Source organism: Mauremys mutica, chromosome 23 (genome assembly GCF_020497125.1).
Source record: "Mauremys mutica isolate MM-2020 ecotype Southern chromosome 23, ASM2049712v1, whole genome shotgun sequence".
NCBI lineage: Eukaryota > Metazoa > Chordata > Testudines > Geoemydidae > Mauremys > Mauremys mutica.
In genome coordinates this window covers 16,460,894-16,476,275 of record NC_059094.1, presented here as the reverse complement: position 1 = coordinate 16,476,275, position 15,382 = coordinate 16,460,894, and the positions used below count along the sequence as shown (strand labels likewise).

At 50.1% G+C, this 15,382-nt stretch overlaps 1 long non-coding RNA gene across 2 annotated transcripts in view; it reads right to left on the bottom strand.

Moving 5' to 3' along the window:
• Positions 1-15,382, bottom strand: part of LOC123355342 — a 64,120-nt gene that overhangs the window by 10,007 nt on the left and 38,731 nt on the right. The window contains exons 4-5 of one of the 2 annotated variants that reach the window (XR_006575071.1): positions 14,160-14,297; positions 12,514-13,064 (exon numbers count right to left, since the gene is read on the bottom strand). This is a non-coding gene — a long non-coding RNA (uncharacterized LOC123355342). Of the gene's footprint in view, positions 1-12,513; positions 13,065-14,159; positions 14,298-15,382 lie in introns of those variants that run through there. The other variant, XR_006575072.1, reaches the window with a different exon arrangement.

Here is a 15,382-nt window from a genome sequence, read left to right as displayed (position 1 = left end):
ATGGTCAGACGGGAGCGGGGAGGCGTTTGGGGAGCAAGCCCGACCCACACTCACCCCGCAGAGGTGGCCTCCTGTTGCACAGAGCTGGGCCCAGCTTCACGCTCTGGGCTTTGCCACCTGGCACATGGGCTCATAACGTCACTCAGGTTTGGCCCCGGCTGCCCTCTCCTCCTCACCGGGACCCACCTTGAACTTGCCCGCAACCCACTGGTGGGATGGGACCAGCTGTTTGGGAAACACTGACCTACAGCGTGAGAGCCTTTCTGCAGAATCCTTACAGCAGCTGACGGCGTGGCCGTTTGCAGACTGCGATCGGCAGTGCCTGATGCAGGAATGTGAGCAGAAAAGGGGGTGAACGGTGAGGTGGGAAAATCCAGACGTGAAAGGCGTCTTGGTGGGCAAACTGGCCCTTGAATTTGGGCCGGAAATTGGGCAGTCTGGAATTATTTTTTTAAGACTGTCTCTCAAATGAAAGCCCTCCAGTTCTCTGCACGTGGCTGGGGACAATGCAGAAAACTGCCAGCTGCAGCCTTTAGGAAGCACTCTCCTCTCTGGCTGGATTCAGAGGTGCACGGAAAGGCTCCCGAAATGGCACAAGCTTTGCATGGCTCAGCCAGGCTGGGAGTGGAAGCAACTTTAAAAGCCCAGCTGCCAGAGCCCCTGAGAGTCCCAGTTAAAGGCTCCACTGCTGTCCAGACAGACTATACCACAGCAAGTCCAGGCCCCGGAGATGGGACTCTGTCTCTCTTCTAATGTCTGCGGCTGGATGGCAGGTGCAGCAGGCTGGGCTACTCCCAGTGCACTGAGATGGGAAAGGCTGTAAGTCTGCAGCCAGCCGGTAAGAACAAAAAGCCAATCGGTTTCTAGGCCCTGTAGTCGAACCAGCCTCCCAGGATCCCACAGCTTAGCAGGGTAAGGTCCTGGGTAGCACTCGGAGGGCTGATCTGCTTGGAGAAATGGGTGCAGGCGATAGTGTGGGTGAGTCCATACAGGGGGCACTCCTCTCTCTGAGTCAGTACTGACCTCAGGGCAGTGCTTTGGGGTGCTGTGGTTCAAGGAGAAATGTAGTTGAGTCACTTGGTGGGCACCTCCCTATAAGTATTGACCCCAATGTGCTTGTAGGGGGGAGAGGAGGGGCGGTGCGGCTGAGGTTTCTTTCAGGTGAGACGTAAAACCAAGAACTAGACATTTGTGGACGTTAAATATCCTGTGCAGTTCTGTCAAGATCTGTGGTGCTAACACCGGTGTCGGGGACAAAAAGTCCAATCTGGGCAGTGCCATTCCTCCTTCATTAATTGCTGCCACAGTTTCAAGTGGCCTTCATCACTTCCTGTCCCAAACTGAGGACCAGCCTTCTTAGAACGGCTGACATCCCCCAGAAGTGGCTGCACTCAAGGGGTGAGTAGGCGAAATTATCTGTCGATCTCTGCGCAAAGCACAGCGGGATCCCATTGAATGGGATGATTTAATTGGGGATTGGTCCTGCTTTGAGCAGGGGATTGGACTAGATACCTCCTGAGGTCCCTTCCACCCCTGATATTCTATGAGTCTATGAATGCAAGGCCCCGTAGAAAGGGAAGCTACTTTCCTTTTGGCTTGGATTGTGTCATGGCTGCAATGCTTTTTTGTGTGCGTTTGGGGAATCCAGACCCTGGGAGAAGGACATTTCTCTCGCTTGAGTTCCGTCTGAGCTGGTAAGTGTCTCCCTCACACTGACGCAAAGGGATGGAACGGAGATGCCATCGGGCAGGGTTGAGAGATCCATGGGAGAGAGGAGCCCGAGGCTGGAATATCAGGGGAGCAGTCGACTGAAAACATCTGCACGGCTGGAGGGAGCTGCAGAGCAGGACTGGGGGGTTGGAGGGCTGCAGGTAAGGATTCCACAGCAGCGAGCCTGCCCATTCCTTGGGGAAGAGACCGCACCTCGCTGGCTACTTTCCATGGCTAGCACTTTTCAGGTCTAAATAATCAGCAGGGTAGTTTTGCGGGGAGCCTTACACATCCCCTGCCTTTACAGAGCCTGCGGAGCCTTTTAACATTCCCATTTTGATCGCAGGCCCAGGACGCCCTCCTCCCAGCCTGGCCTAGGAAGATGAAACAAAGCAGTTACAAAGAAAACCTATAAACCTGGTTCTGCCTTCGGCTCAGCCACAGTAATTCAGTTCCACCCGCTAACCGGTCTGAGTCATTTGCTCCTGGCGAGTCTGCAGTATCTATAATAAGGGAATCATTTGACTCCCAGAGGGAAAATCAGACACGGAAAGTTGCCTGCGCTCCTGGGAAACTGCACACTCCTTTCAGCAGGCTCGTCTCCAAGCAATCTTATGTCCCTCCTTCTACAACCTGCATCTCTGCCGTTTGGATCACTCCGCGGGGAAAGGCAGCCAGGCACGACACATGGCTGGGAGCCAGGACACGGAGGCTGGGACTCGGGGGCTCCATTCACACCCACTCTAAGGCCCTTCACACTGCCAGGGCTGCATAAAGGCGACTCATGTCCTGAAGAGTCTGGATGCAGTTCCCGGCTTTGACAAAGGCTTCTTGCGTGACTTTAGGCTAGTCACTTAGGCCTGTCTGTTGTTGTTATTTGCACAGTGGTAGTGTCTAGGAGCAGAGCTCCATTGGGCTGCAGACACACAAAGCTTACGACCTACGTATAAGACAAAAGACATGAGCCAACCAGTGGGGGAGCACAAGGAAACAAGGGTGCATCTATCTACATTTGAGCTGGATGGTCAAATTCCCACCTTGAGCAGACAGCACCCTAAGAACAGAAGTGGAGCGGTGGGAGGGGCTAGCCACCCTAGTATGTGCGTAGGGTCTTGGACAGGATTGTACTCTGGGCCTCGCGCCACCGCGGTGACACTGTTCTTTTTATCCCGCTAGCTCTGATCAGAGCTAGAGTGGGTGTGTCTTCCGGAGCTGCAGATTACACCTTCCAGCTGGAATGCAGACATCCAGAACAAGCCAGTGCTCGTCAGCAGGATGGACAGTGGCTCAGCACACTTGCTGCATAGCCATTGTCATGCTTCTGTGTTGGGGTTTTTTTGTAGGCCGCATTGCAAATTTAAACTTAAATAAACTAAATAAACCTGCTTTTTAAGTAAGTGTCCACACACCCTTAGGCACCAGTTTAACTAAATTATGCACCTTAAATTAAGCCTGTACAATTTTGCTGTGCAGACAAACAAATCTCGCCCTGTAATCGTGCCCTGGTGCAAGGCAGACCCTTTAGGGTGTCTCCTGTCAGGCATCCAGAATCACTAGCGGCTTGGTACTATTCTATGTATGCAGCTGTCGAAAGGTGCAGCAAAGAGATTGCCCTTTCCCTGTGGGAAAGCAAGTTTGTGGAGCTGTAAATCCCAGTGGCAGGTTTGGATTAAGTCCATTGCTGTAAATTCCTGCCGTCCTTCCCTGCCCAGTTCATGGAGAGACGACTTGTCTACGGAGCGTTCCCTTCCGAGGTTGGTTCTGGGAGTTGGCAATAAGGGGCCAACCAGGCTGAGAGATTTGCCTTCTTACCTTTACCTCTCACTCCAAATGGAAAGCAAAGACCGGCGGGTTCCTTCATGCGTCTGCTCGCTGTCTCTCTGTCACCTGCACACCACACTGAGCCTGGTACCAGGCCTGCTGCCTCTTTCTCGGTGGGATTTCGTAATGCGATCGCTTCCTGGCAGCCTTTGGAGAAGGGCAGATGCCCTGTTGAGCCAAGAGTAAGCCAGAGGAAAGTCCTGGCACACCTCACTCCTTGTCATGAACGGCACTTGGGTGCCAGTCAGCAGCCCCCCATCCCGGAGATCATGACGACCCGTCTCACCTGTGTGTTTGTGACCCGCATTCTGCTCAGGGAACGGCTGCTTGAGGGAAGCAGGCAGGGAGGGGAAGTAAGTGGGGGATGGCCGGTGTACTCAGGCCCATCTGCGCCTAGGGGTCTGAGGTGAGGGGCGGGGAGCTAGGCATACCTGGATGTGGGGTATTCGGATGGTAGCTGGTCCAGCGATTACAGCCTTTGATCGCACTTCCTCATGAACACCCAACAAATTGTAGCCTGCGGTGTTCTCTCTATAGCCTGCAGTCCAGGGAGCCCCACAGGAAAGAATACGTGACAGGAGAACTTTTTCCAAGTGGGAATTACCTTCTTGCAGGTGAGGGGCTGGATGCAGCCCAGCAGAGTGGAGGTAAATACAGTGTCCCTGGAGGAACAGATTCCATCCACCCGATTGACCCATTCTGTCTCAAGCCAAGAAAACCCCACATGCCAACAGCACTCTGAGAGCCAAGGCAGGGCCGTACAGTGACGCTAACTAGAGCCATGTGGGTGGCCTGAACTGGAATTGCTCCCGTGAAATGAATTTATCTGGAGAGCAGCAAAGAGTTGGAGGCCTCGGGGGAGGTTAGAGGAGGATTCTGAATGGTTGCTGTGTCAGTACAATTATTATTATTTCTATACCAGTAGTGCCTATAGATCCTGTGTGGGAGCCGGGCCCGACTGCGCAAGGTGCTGTATGTAATAAGACGCATTCCCTGCCCCAAATTGCTTGCAAGCTCAATAGATAAGGCAACCAAATACCCAGTTGCCAGATGGGGGAAACTGAGGCAGAGAGCGATGAAATGACTTGGTCAAGGTCACACAGGGAGTCCATCAGAGCCAAGAATTGAACCCAGGGCTCCTGAGTTCCCCAGCCTGTGGCCTTACACACAAAGCTGCTTCTTAAGGAATGTGATGGGTCATGGCACAATAAAACCTACAACAGAAATTCAGTCGATAGAGACAATTTTTTCCTCAGAGAAGAAGGGGTTAAAAGTTGTTTGAGGTTGGGTGGGGGAGGGCCGGCGAGAGAGGAGTGGGGTAGCTGAGAACTAAAATAAAATGAGTCAATTGCTTAGCCAAATCCAGCAATCCCGTCCTGTCCACTGCTTTCCATTCCCCTCCCGCCCAGAGCTTGCTGTGCCGGTGCTCAGAATTCAGCCTCATTCCAGGTCACGGCCACTCATGCTAGAAGAGAAAAGCAATTTCTCTAGAGTTGATCACCTGTGAGATCAAACCAGAAGTCCTGCTTTTTTTTAAGTGAACCTTTTACATCTAATCCCCATGCCCCTTAGGCGTGAGTCCCCCATGGGAGGGGAGGCGGCAGCAAACAGGAGAGACCCAAGACAGGCTGGAAGCAAAATGACAGAAGAGGGAAGGGAGACCGTTTTTTCCTCCCATTCAGTTTTTTAGTGTGCAGGTATTTTCAGCCTCTCTTATCACATAGGGAAGCAAAGCAGGCACAGGAAGCTGTCCCAGCACCTGGAAACTGGAATTTCCCCTAAGCTCAGACTTTGTCCTGTTACACTGGGCAGGGAGCTCTGCAGGGAAATCGCTTCCTTGGCTCTGTCCCACTGAGCAGCGGGCAGTAGACAGGGGGCACCGCACGGAAATCGCACCCTGAGCTTAACTCTGCCCTTTGCCCGGCTGTGGAGACGGTTTAGACCTCGTTGGGAAATGGCAGCCAAGATACCAGTTCCCAAAGAAGGAGGGGCACCTGGTGCAAATCGGCCAAGCATCATTGACAGCAGCTGAGAATCTGGCCCCTTCTTTGCTTTTCTTCTCCGAATATCTCGCTGCCCCTTGCTCTCGCTGCCTCCTGCCCTCATTAGCCGTTTCTTTGTCCGTCAATGCGCCAACTTGCATCATCCACCCTCCCTCCTGTCTCCCTCCCGTCCCTTGTTTCCCAGGCTGACAGCTCCAGCCTTTGGCTTCCTGCTTGAAAGAGGATGGATCGCAGGAATGCTCGGCAGGCAAGAAAAAAATAAAGCCCTAGGCAGTGACTAGGGAAGAAAGTGCCTGGTGTAGAATAATTTATTCTCACTTCACTCTCTCCTCCCCTCGTGGAGAGCCGGGGCTCCTGGTATGCACCAGGCCGCTGGCACAATGCTGCACTCCATGGGCTGGCTCCAGGAGGAACAATTCATTGAGTTGCTGGCACTGCTGCTCTGTAAGGAGACGCAGTGCACAATGGAAGGGGGCACCTGGGACAGATCCGTCCCTGCCAAGAAGAAGCGATCGTTGCCCTGCTGGGAGCTGTCACTATGATACCTCGCGCCTGCCAGAACACGCTTTCAAACCTAGCAAAGGGGTGTACAACACGGGGAGCAGGGGTGGGTTAGTGGTTGGGGGGCGGGGGCTGGGAATAAGATTTGTTGGTTCCAGTCCCAACTCTAGGAGGTGAATGGGGTGTAGAGGTTGGAACAGAGGCACAAGAATCGGGATTCTAGTCTTACTTCTAGTTCTGAGTGTGGCCTTGTAATAGTTAGACCTGGGGTCTGGCAGTCAGGACCCTTTGGGGCCATTCCCCACTCTGGGAGGAGCTTGGGGGCTAGTGGTTAGAGCAGGGGTCTGGGAACAGGATTCCTGAATCCTGGTTCTGATGACTGGAGCAATAAGCTGTGAATTTGGGCTTCGGGTCCCCTACCCAGCTTCCTACCAACAAACTCAGCCCCAGACATAGAACTCCAATCCTGTGCGGGGCAGAGTGCCTCCCACTGGGAGCTGACGGCGCTGCACTTTGTGGAATTGGGCTGCTTTCCAGCATGCATTGCTATTCCTCTTTTCTGTCCCGTCAAAGGCTACTTTCTTGGTCTAGCATTTGGACCCCGGCTGCCCCAATTTGCTTGACTGGGCCTGGAATTCTCTCTTTAATGCCTCCTTGCTTTCCTCTTGCCATTGATTGACTGCAGTGAGCTTGCATCTTGGCGTCTGTTGATGAAATTTGTTTTTAAAAGGGCATTATGCTGCCTTTGATAGCCTGCTGCCTTCTTCCGCTCCACCCATGCTGGCTTCCCTGGATACAAGTTTGACTCACCCTGTGGTTTTCCTTTAACTTTCTATTTGTTTCTTCCAAATCAGAGGGTACTTTACCTGTCTCTCCCTTCAGTTACTCCTCCTCTGCTCGTTTGCTCCCCTGGAATAAGGCCAGCAGTCAAAGGCAGGAACTCCCAGCTTACTTTGGCTATGACGATTTCAGCAGATGGTTTCTGCCAAGGACCTGACTGTGCTTCAGTTTGGTAGAGACCATCCATCACCTGCTGAGAGTGGTCTGTCTTTTTGCTTTGCACTTCAGGGCTCTAACAATAGTCCTGTTTGATTTGGGAGGGCACCACTGGAGGAGAAACGCCGACTCCTGACGCAAAGACTTTCAGAATGCACTCTACTCCAGCTTCAAGCCTCAGCGTAACAATCTTATTCACTTCCCCGCTCTGCCGGTGAGGATCATGGCCTACTTGGTGGTGGGCTAGCTATGGTAGCAGGCTCTGAGCTGGGCTTTTCAGGGTTAAAGCCTGTTGGATCAGAGCTAACATTTTTCAGCCTCCATGTTTTGCCACCCCTAACTTCCCCTCCTCCCTCTCTTGCACTGGGACTTCCCACCCTTATGGTATAAATATGGGATTTGGACAGGCAATAGAGAATCCTTGGCGCTAGGAATCGTTAGCATACCGGGGTTAGGCTCCAAGCTGGAAGTACTTGTCATGTTCAGACTATTTGCTTTTTAAACCGAAGTTATTTAAACTACCATCCCCCGCATGCACCTGGCCTGGTATTTTTTAATAGTCTAAGGTTTTAAAAACACCTTTCAAACTATCAAGTAGCAACTGGGACAACTTGGCTGGAGCCTAAGAGACACCCAGCTCACACCTCAGCTGGCCAAATGAGGTGCCTTGGATACCATACGATGCTGTTATAGAGACTGGGGCCTTCGTGTAGGTCTCTGTGGGGTGATAAGAGCTGCTCTTCACTCATTGGTAGAGGGGACTTTCAGACATGCAGAGCCTCATTAGCAACAACCTGCTGCTAAGTTTCCTCACACCGAAATCTGCCTATGGAATACTCTTCCCCAAGGAAAATAGCAGAAGCCCCAGTGCTTGAGTTGCTTAAAATTGGCCAAAGCTGCGGAGAACAGATTATCCGGCTCTGACAGAGGAGAACAGACAAGAACCAATCAGTCTCTTCCATCTCTAATGTCTATAGCTCTCTGGATATGAGGTTTCACAGCTCCGTGAACACGTGTGTAAGCAGAGTCAGGATGAGATCTACCCTGACATCTGGTGGTACAGTATGAGGAGTGGGCAAAGGAATTTTAGGAATGTGCATTTGCATTAGTAAACCCACTCCACTTAGCATAACACACAGCAGCATGGGATGGTTATTTTCACACTGTGGAATCCCCATTTCTTTGTTATTGGGGCAGGAAGGAAAAAAAGGGGCTGTTACCTTAATTATGTGAATGAGGAACTATGAGACTGCTTTATGACAGAAATGACTCAACCTACATTAAATAGTTCTTGCTAGACAAGGGACATGGGTTCCAAAACCCAGTGAAGGGAGAGAGGCTGGGGACTGGTGTGTGTACCTGATGGGATGGGCCCCTTTTGAGGGCCTGGAACACCAATTGCACATCCTCCTCTCTCCACTGTTAAAGAGCAGAGCTAATTTTGAATCCTTTAGGAGTCCATCTAGAGGTTGCTGACCTGAATTCACGTTGGGCCATGTGGCAGTGGGGCTCTCCTACTACAAGTTGAAATCACTAAGAGCTGAAATCACTAAAAGAGCTAAGCTTACTAAGCTGAGATCACTGAGTGCTGTGTTAAGTAGTGGGAGAGCCTGAAGATCTATCACCAAGCAGCTGGCAGAGCGGCGCAGTCTGCAGCATGTTGGAGCAGCCCATGGAACAGTGAGCAGTGTGGAGCAGTTTGTGGGGGATGGCTGACGTGGTTCACGGGTCTGCTGGAGGAGCGGCACAGCTGGTGGAGTGGAGCCAGTCGTGGTGAAGGCTGCAGCAGAACTCCACGGAGAAGCGGGGCAGTCGGCCCTGGCCCACGTAAGGTGTCCCTTAGCACCCTGTGTGTGCGACCCCCCCCCCATTTCCACCCAGGCTGGGGGGGAGTAAAACTCTGCAGATAAACTTTTGAACTCTGGGGTGGCACTGACCGGAGACTGAGACTTTTGGGTTGTTGGACTTTGGGGTGATTGGACTTAAGACCCTAAGGACAGTGCCAAATGTACTTGGAGGTGGGTTTTTGCTTCTGGTTTGTGTATAGTCCTGTTTGTGGTGTCTCTCCAATGTGATGCCACATTGTTTCCCTCCTTTATTAAAAGGATTTTGCTACACTCAGACTTCGTGCTTGCGAGTGGGGAAGTATTGCCTCTTAGAGGCGCCCGGGGGGGGGGTGATAGGTAATTGTCCCAGGTCACTGGGTGGGGGCTCGAGCCGGTTTTGCATTGTGTTATTGAAACGGAACCCCTGGATACTGAACCCGGCCCTTGTTGCTGCCAACTCAGAGGGGCAGAAGGGTTACACGTGCAATGGAGCTGTGAAGAGACTGATCAATATCAGTGCACACAGACTCACCCTCTTGCTGGGATTTGGTTTTATTTATAACCCACAAACCTAAACACCAGCCAAAGTGTCTTCTCTGAGCTCCCCTGTCCCTAGGGTTCCTCTTCTGAACTCAAGAGACATTCCCACTCCCGGATGTCCTGCTTGGATTTAATTGGACCCACCGGCCAGCATGATTCAGCAGCAATTAACCTGAATTTTTTAATGCAATGTTTTAACAGCTGTCCCAAGGGTGTCGCATCAGAAAAGTTCTGCATCACTGCGCAGGGTGTTAAGACCTGATCCATTAAAGTAAGTTGGAGCTGGCTCAGACCATTGGCATCTGTTCGCTTATGGGATTAGATCGGGAAAATGCATTACTCAGCCAATGCCTTTCAGACGTGGGGCTTCAGCTAATCCCACTGTCGTGCAACATATTGCTAGTGAGTTTTCATCCCCACTTCTCTCTTTCTTGGCAGGTTTGGAACGCAGTGTTTTGTAAGAGGATTTACTCTCAGTTCATTAGGGCGCTTCGTCCTTAGGGTAGTTGCTGAAGTCACCTGCATTGGATGTGACATTCCTATTATCTGCATGACAGTAGCACTTAGAGGTCTCAACTCAGGTTGGGCCCCTCATCGTGGAAGGCACTGTACATATATAGTGAGAGACAGTCCCTGCCATAGAGCTTAGAATCTAAATACATTATACAGACAAAGGGGGAGAAACAGAGGCACCAAGAGGGGAAGTGATAAACAGCAGGTGAGTGGCAGAGCTGGGGATAGAACCCAGGTGTCCTGAGTGCCTTATCTTTGTGCTTCTTAACAGCATAACCAGCCAAACAACTCCATCGTGCTACTTCACCAGCCAACATTTTGAAGTACAGCCTGGGAAGCCGAGGGTGAAAGAGAAGAACTGACTGTCACAATGCCAGTGGCCTTTGAGTGTGCCCCATTTCAGCCAGCTCCAGACACCCTAATCAACAAGCTCCTTCAAAAACACCAATAACCAAAACCAGTCAGCATGGTGGCAGATCTAACCCCTTCCAGCAGCTTCTAATTTAGAAGGCACAATAAGCATTTACAGAGGTAATTAACAGCAATTTATATCAGTGCTTTGTAAATGAGTGCTTAACACCTAGGTGTATCCCATATGTACAATCCACCCACGGCTCCTTCTCCCTCTGCATTTTCCAACAGCATTCAGCAGGTTGCAAGGAAATTTTATACGAATAGTTTCAATTAGGTAAAGCCGTCACCCTATTTAGATTATCTTTCAGGACCATTCCATGCGAGGCGTTTATGTTTATTTTTACGTATCTGTTATTTGCAATTGCCGGACACCTCTGGCTCTGGCAGTGTAGGTACTGTCTGCACCCCATTCATCATGCTGCTGCCATGCGGTGAGATTTTTATTGGGCTGGTGCCATCCATCAAGGAGAAGACAGCCAGTAGTCCGGTTCGAGGGGGAAGTGAGCCAGGTACGGAGTGTCTCTCGTGACCATCACTTGTCTCTGAACTTTTCCCTCTGCAAGATGACGCCGATGTTTTCAGTAAACCTAAATGTGATGGCGATAGCTGTGAGACAAGTCCGACCCCATCTAGGCAGGTAGGTCATTTTCTCGGCAGGGACGCTGCTGCTGTACTTAAATAGTTCCTCAAAGCTGCCTGGCTGACACCAATATAGAGGACTCTTGCCTACTGCAGAAATGTGCAAGTGTCAAAACAAGTGGGCTCTTCCCCAGCCAGTGGGCCTGATTCACCCCTGCCCTGCCTGTCACGTAGGTAGGGCCTCATCCGGAAGACTGCCTGAGCTGCCACTGCTTGAGCTAAACCCTGAGTCTCCTCCCAGTGGGGGCTGTAAGACTCGTACCCCCTGTGGATCAGGCACAGAGCTGGACAGGTAACACACATTGCAGGGGTGGGTTACACGTTCACCTTGCAACTCCAAGATGCTTCTGTATACTCTGAGCAAGTACTGTCCGCGGCACAGTACACCTGTCCAGGTGAGTTCTAGAAGTCACTGGCACTGATTTCACACAGTAAAACTGAACAGAGTCTCCCTGGAAATTCATTTATTGTAGGGCAGGGGAACCAACGGAGGTGGGTAATGAAGTGCTGTGATCATTAGCTGCAGGGGTAAATCAGCCAGGCTATGAGAAGCAGAGAATGGAGGCATGGGAAAGGGCTGAGGAGAACCTGCTCAGATCCCTACTTCATTTATAGTTTCAGGGTAGGACTTAGTTTGGGGCTCAAATTAATTGGTGCTGAAATGCTGCAAGATTTCACTTGGCTCACAGAAGCTCAGCTAATGGGGTGAGATTTTTGTTACCTTGCACAGTTGGAGAAATTTCATCTGCATCCACCATGGACCTGCATAACAGGCCCCTTCTTACTTTGTATCCCGCCAGGAGCAGGTGGGTTTTGGATCCAGAAAGCTCCAACACCTAACTTGGGTTGGAAGTTCAAGCCGACTGCCAATCAGTTGCATTTATGTATCCATGGTATAAATCAGTGGAGCTGTGTGGATTTACACCAGCAGAGAATCTGGCCCTATTTCTCAACACCTGATATTGAAACCACAATCTCCTTTCCAGTCTCTGTCTTAAGAGACCATTACGTCCCTTAAAGAGTTTTGCAATGCTACCCAGTACTGCTCTCTGCGTGGCGAATCCCTGATGCAATTTTTAGGCTAACGGGAGGCTTTCCATTGATTTTAATGGGAGCCCAATTAGAGCTTAAGGGTGAAATTCACCCTTGTGCAAAGAACTAGCCCCAGGCATATGCATCACTTACCCTCTATTTTAGATCTATATAGATAGTAGAGAGAGAAAAAGGCCCTGTGGCTACCAGCCATCTAATGATAACATACATGAGATAAACGGCAGCCTTAATGCTGCCTAATTACTTGGTGAATGTTATTTTATTCCTTTCCAATTTTCCTCATCAATTTTTAAATTTCATTATAAAGATCCTGATTTGTACATCCTTCTTTCCAGACTTTTATTATTTTTTAAAAGGAAAATTGTAGCTATTCCTTTATTTTTTAATTAAAATTGTTGTGGTTTTAAAAAAAAAATCAACCCCCAGATGTCATCAGTTATTTTCTTTATTGCTAGGAGAGAAGAAAGAACAGTGGCCAATTGTAGGGGCTTAATGAGTGTCAACCCCAATTTAAAACTTGTGATTTCATTATTATTGTGGATCATATTATGTTTGTACCTAGAGGCTGCAGTTGAGATCTGGATCTCAGTGTGCCAGGTGAATTTCAAAATTTGAATTTCAAGAAACGTGACTTTGTGCAGTTGTCTTTGCGGCATGCACCCCAGCTCTAGCTCATTAATTACAAGACATAACGAGATCATTTCCATGGCTGGTCTTGGACCCCAGTGTGCATTTATTCTGGAATGTGGAATGTCTTCCTGCAAGTGTCGGTTTCCAGCTTTACCAATGAATACCATGCACTCCTACATCCATAAAAAAAGCTAGCAAATCGGTGCGTGTATAGATGTGTGCATCTCCATGATCTTTTCTGGCTTTGTTTCACCGTGGCAATGGACACTGCAGCCGGCACAAGTGCTAATCATCAGGCCTTGGTTGTTACTCCCACCTTGTCATGCTGCTAAGTGCAGTGAGTGATGCATTAGGTGCCTTCCCATTGCTTCCCAAGGCCAAATCTCTGAGACACTTTATCTCCGCCTAAGCACTGCCACTGCAAAATAAATAATTAACAGCATCCGCTACATTAACTTTACCATAAAGATGCAGGCTCTATCCATCGCCACTGTCTTTGTCAAGTGATATTGTTCTGTCTGAATTTGTACCTCCAGACAAGAGAACCCCACCATACGAGTGAATTGCGGATTCTCTTAACTCAGCTTTACCCATTGCATTATCACAGCGGGATGTCATCGTAATAATACAAAATACTCAGGCTACCGCCTTGTCTTGTTTCCCAGGGCTTGGAAACAATCAGCTGCTCTACCAGGGCACTGGTGATTAAAAGAAACAAACCCCACAACCCTAAGCAGCACTAAAAGAATAGCCAAAAGGAATGAAATAATCCCAGGGCTGCTGGCACCCTAACACGACAGCTTGCGATTCCACATTAGTTGTGTGATTGCTGCCACAAACCAGCTCTTCTCATGGCTTTACCTACTGGGACAGGGACGCGGCCGCTGCTCACAAAGCGGCATGAGAATAAGTCATAGTAACATTGCTTTGCTGGAGACTTTGCAGGTCACCTTTAGGGCTTGTCTACACAGGGACACTAAGGATAATTAATCCAAATAAAGGAAAAGGATGACTTTAAAGTGGGTTAGTTAAAGGGGCAGGGATAGCTCAGTGGTTTGAGCATTGGCTTGCTAATCCCAGGGTTGTGAGTTCAATCCTTGAAGCGACCACTTCAGCGACCTACTCACTAGGGCAAAAGTCAGTACTTGGTCCTGCTAGTGAAGGCAGGGGGCTGGACTTGGTGACCTTTCAAGGTCCCTTCCAGTTCTGTGGGATATATCTCCATATATTGTTATCTGAGGTGTGTGCCTTTAATGCCTGTCACACACACAGATATAATGGCTCTGGCCCATAGCTTGCATTTGTCTGTGGAGCTCATTTGGGAAGAAGCATCAAGGGGCTGGGAAACTGGTTCTTGCTAAAGAAAATTTCTCTCTGCCTAAGAGGTGCTGAATTTCCAGTCAAGTTATAGCTCTAAGCTAGGTTTTTCAGGCACCACAGAATGTGGGATTTGAACCTTTCCTGAAGCTCTATGCAAGTAATGTGCTGCACAGGTTGACTCAAGATGACTCACCCCAGAGGTCAGGACGATGCCCCTCTGCCACTTTGGTGGCACAGCTGTGTGCAGAGAAGACAGTGCTAGAGCCAGCCAGGGTAATGCTCAATGGAGTTACATTTGCTAGACACATGGAGTTGCGAAATTATTCTTCACCTGCAGAGAGAATTCCATGGATTAGCACGGAGTTCCTGTCAATGAAAGAGCTTCCTTGCCTAGGCTGCTAGGATTTTAATGCTGTTGGCTGGTAAATACACCTCTACCCCCAATATAACGCTGTCCTCAGGAGCCAAAAAAATCTTACCGCGTTATAGGTGAAACCACATTATATCGAACTTGCTTTGATCCGCCAGAGCACGCAGCCCCGCCCCGCCCGGAGCGCTGCTTTACCACGTTATATCCGAATTCATGTTATATCAGGTCACGTTATATCGGGTAGAGGTGTACACAGTTATCCGAGCTGGCGGGAAGGTGTGTATTACCCCTGGGGCCTGCATCCAAGAGGAGCTGGGTGTAATAAAGGAGGTGCCCACATGGGGCAAGGCTATTTAAACAGGGAGAGAAAGCTGAACAGAAGAGCAGGGACTAGAAGCCACACAGGCGGCAATGGGCTCTTTCTCTCGCTCAGGCTCCAGGGGACTAGCCTGGTACGGTCTGTAAACGGAGTCTCTGGGTCTAACATTTGACAGCCCTGACCCAGACCCTGAGGGGAGGGTCTTTTGAACTGTTGTTACAATTACTCCTTCCCTGAGACCTTAGTGAAGAGGAGACAGGGTTCGTTGGGTTGGTTTTGGCTTCCCTTTGCCCAGATCCTTTGTAGTGAACTTACTGACCACTCAAGTGGGGGAGAGAAGGCAGCGTGCACCCACAGCGCCGCACCTGGCCGAAAGGCAATGCAGGGGGACAGCACACACCTTTCCCACTGATCAAAACAGAGTCCCAGTGATGACAGTAGCATTGAAAGTTGCAACGGAGATCAGGGCCTGACTGTGCTGGGCCAACTACACACACAGACCCTGCCCCAAAGAGCTAACACCCTAAAGAGACCAGGCAGCTCAGGAAGGATGGTCCAGTGGTTAGAGCACTAGCCTGAGAACTGGGCTCAAGTCCCTGCTGTGCCACAGACTCTCTGTGTATGACCTTGGACCTCACTTAGCCATCCTGGGCCCCAGCTCCTCATCTGGGGATAACCGCACGTCTGTAGCCCTACTAAAGACTGTTGAGGGGCTCAGATATTCTAG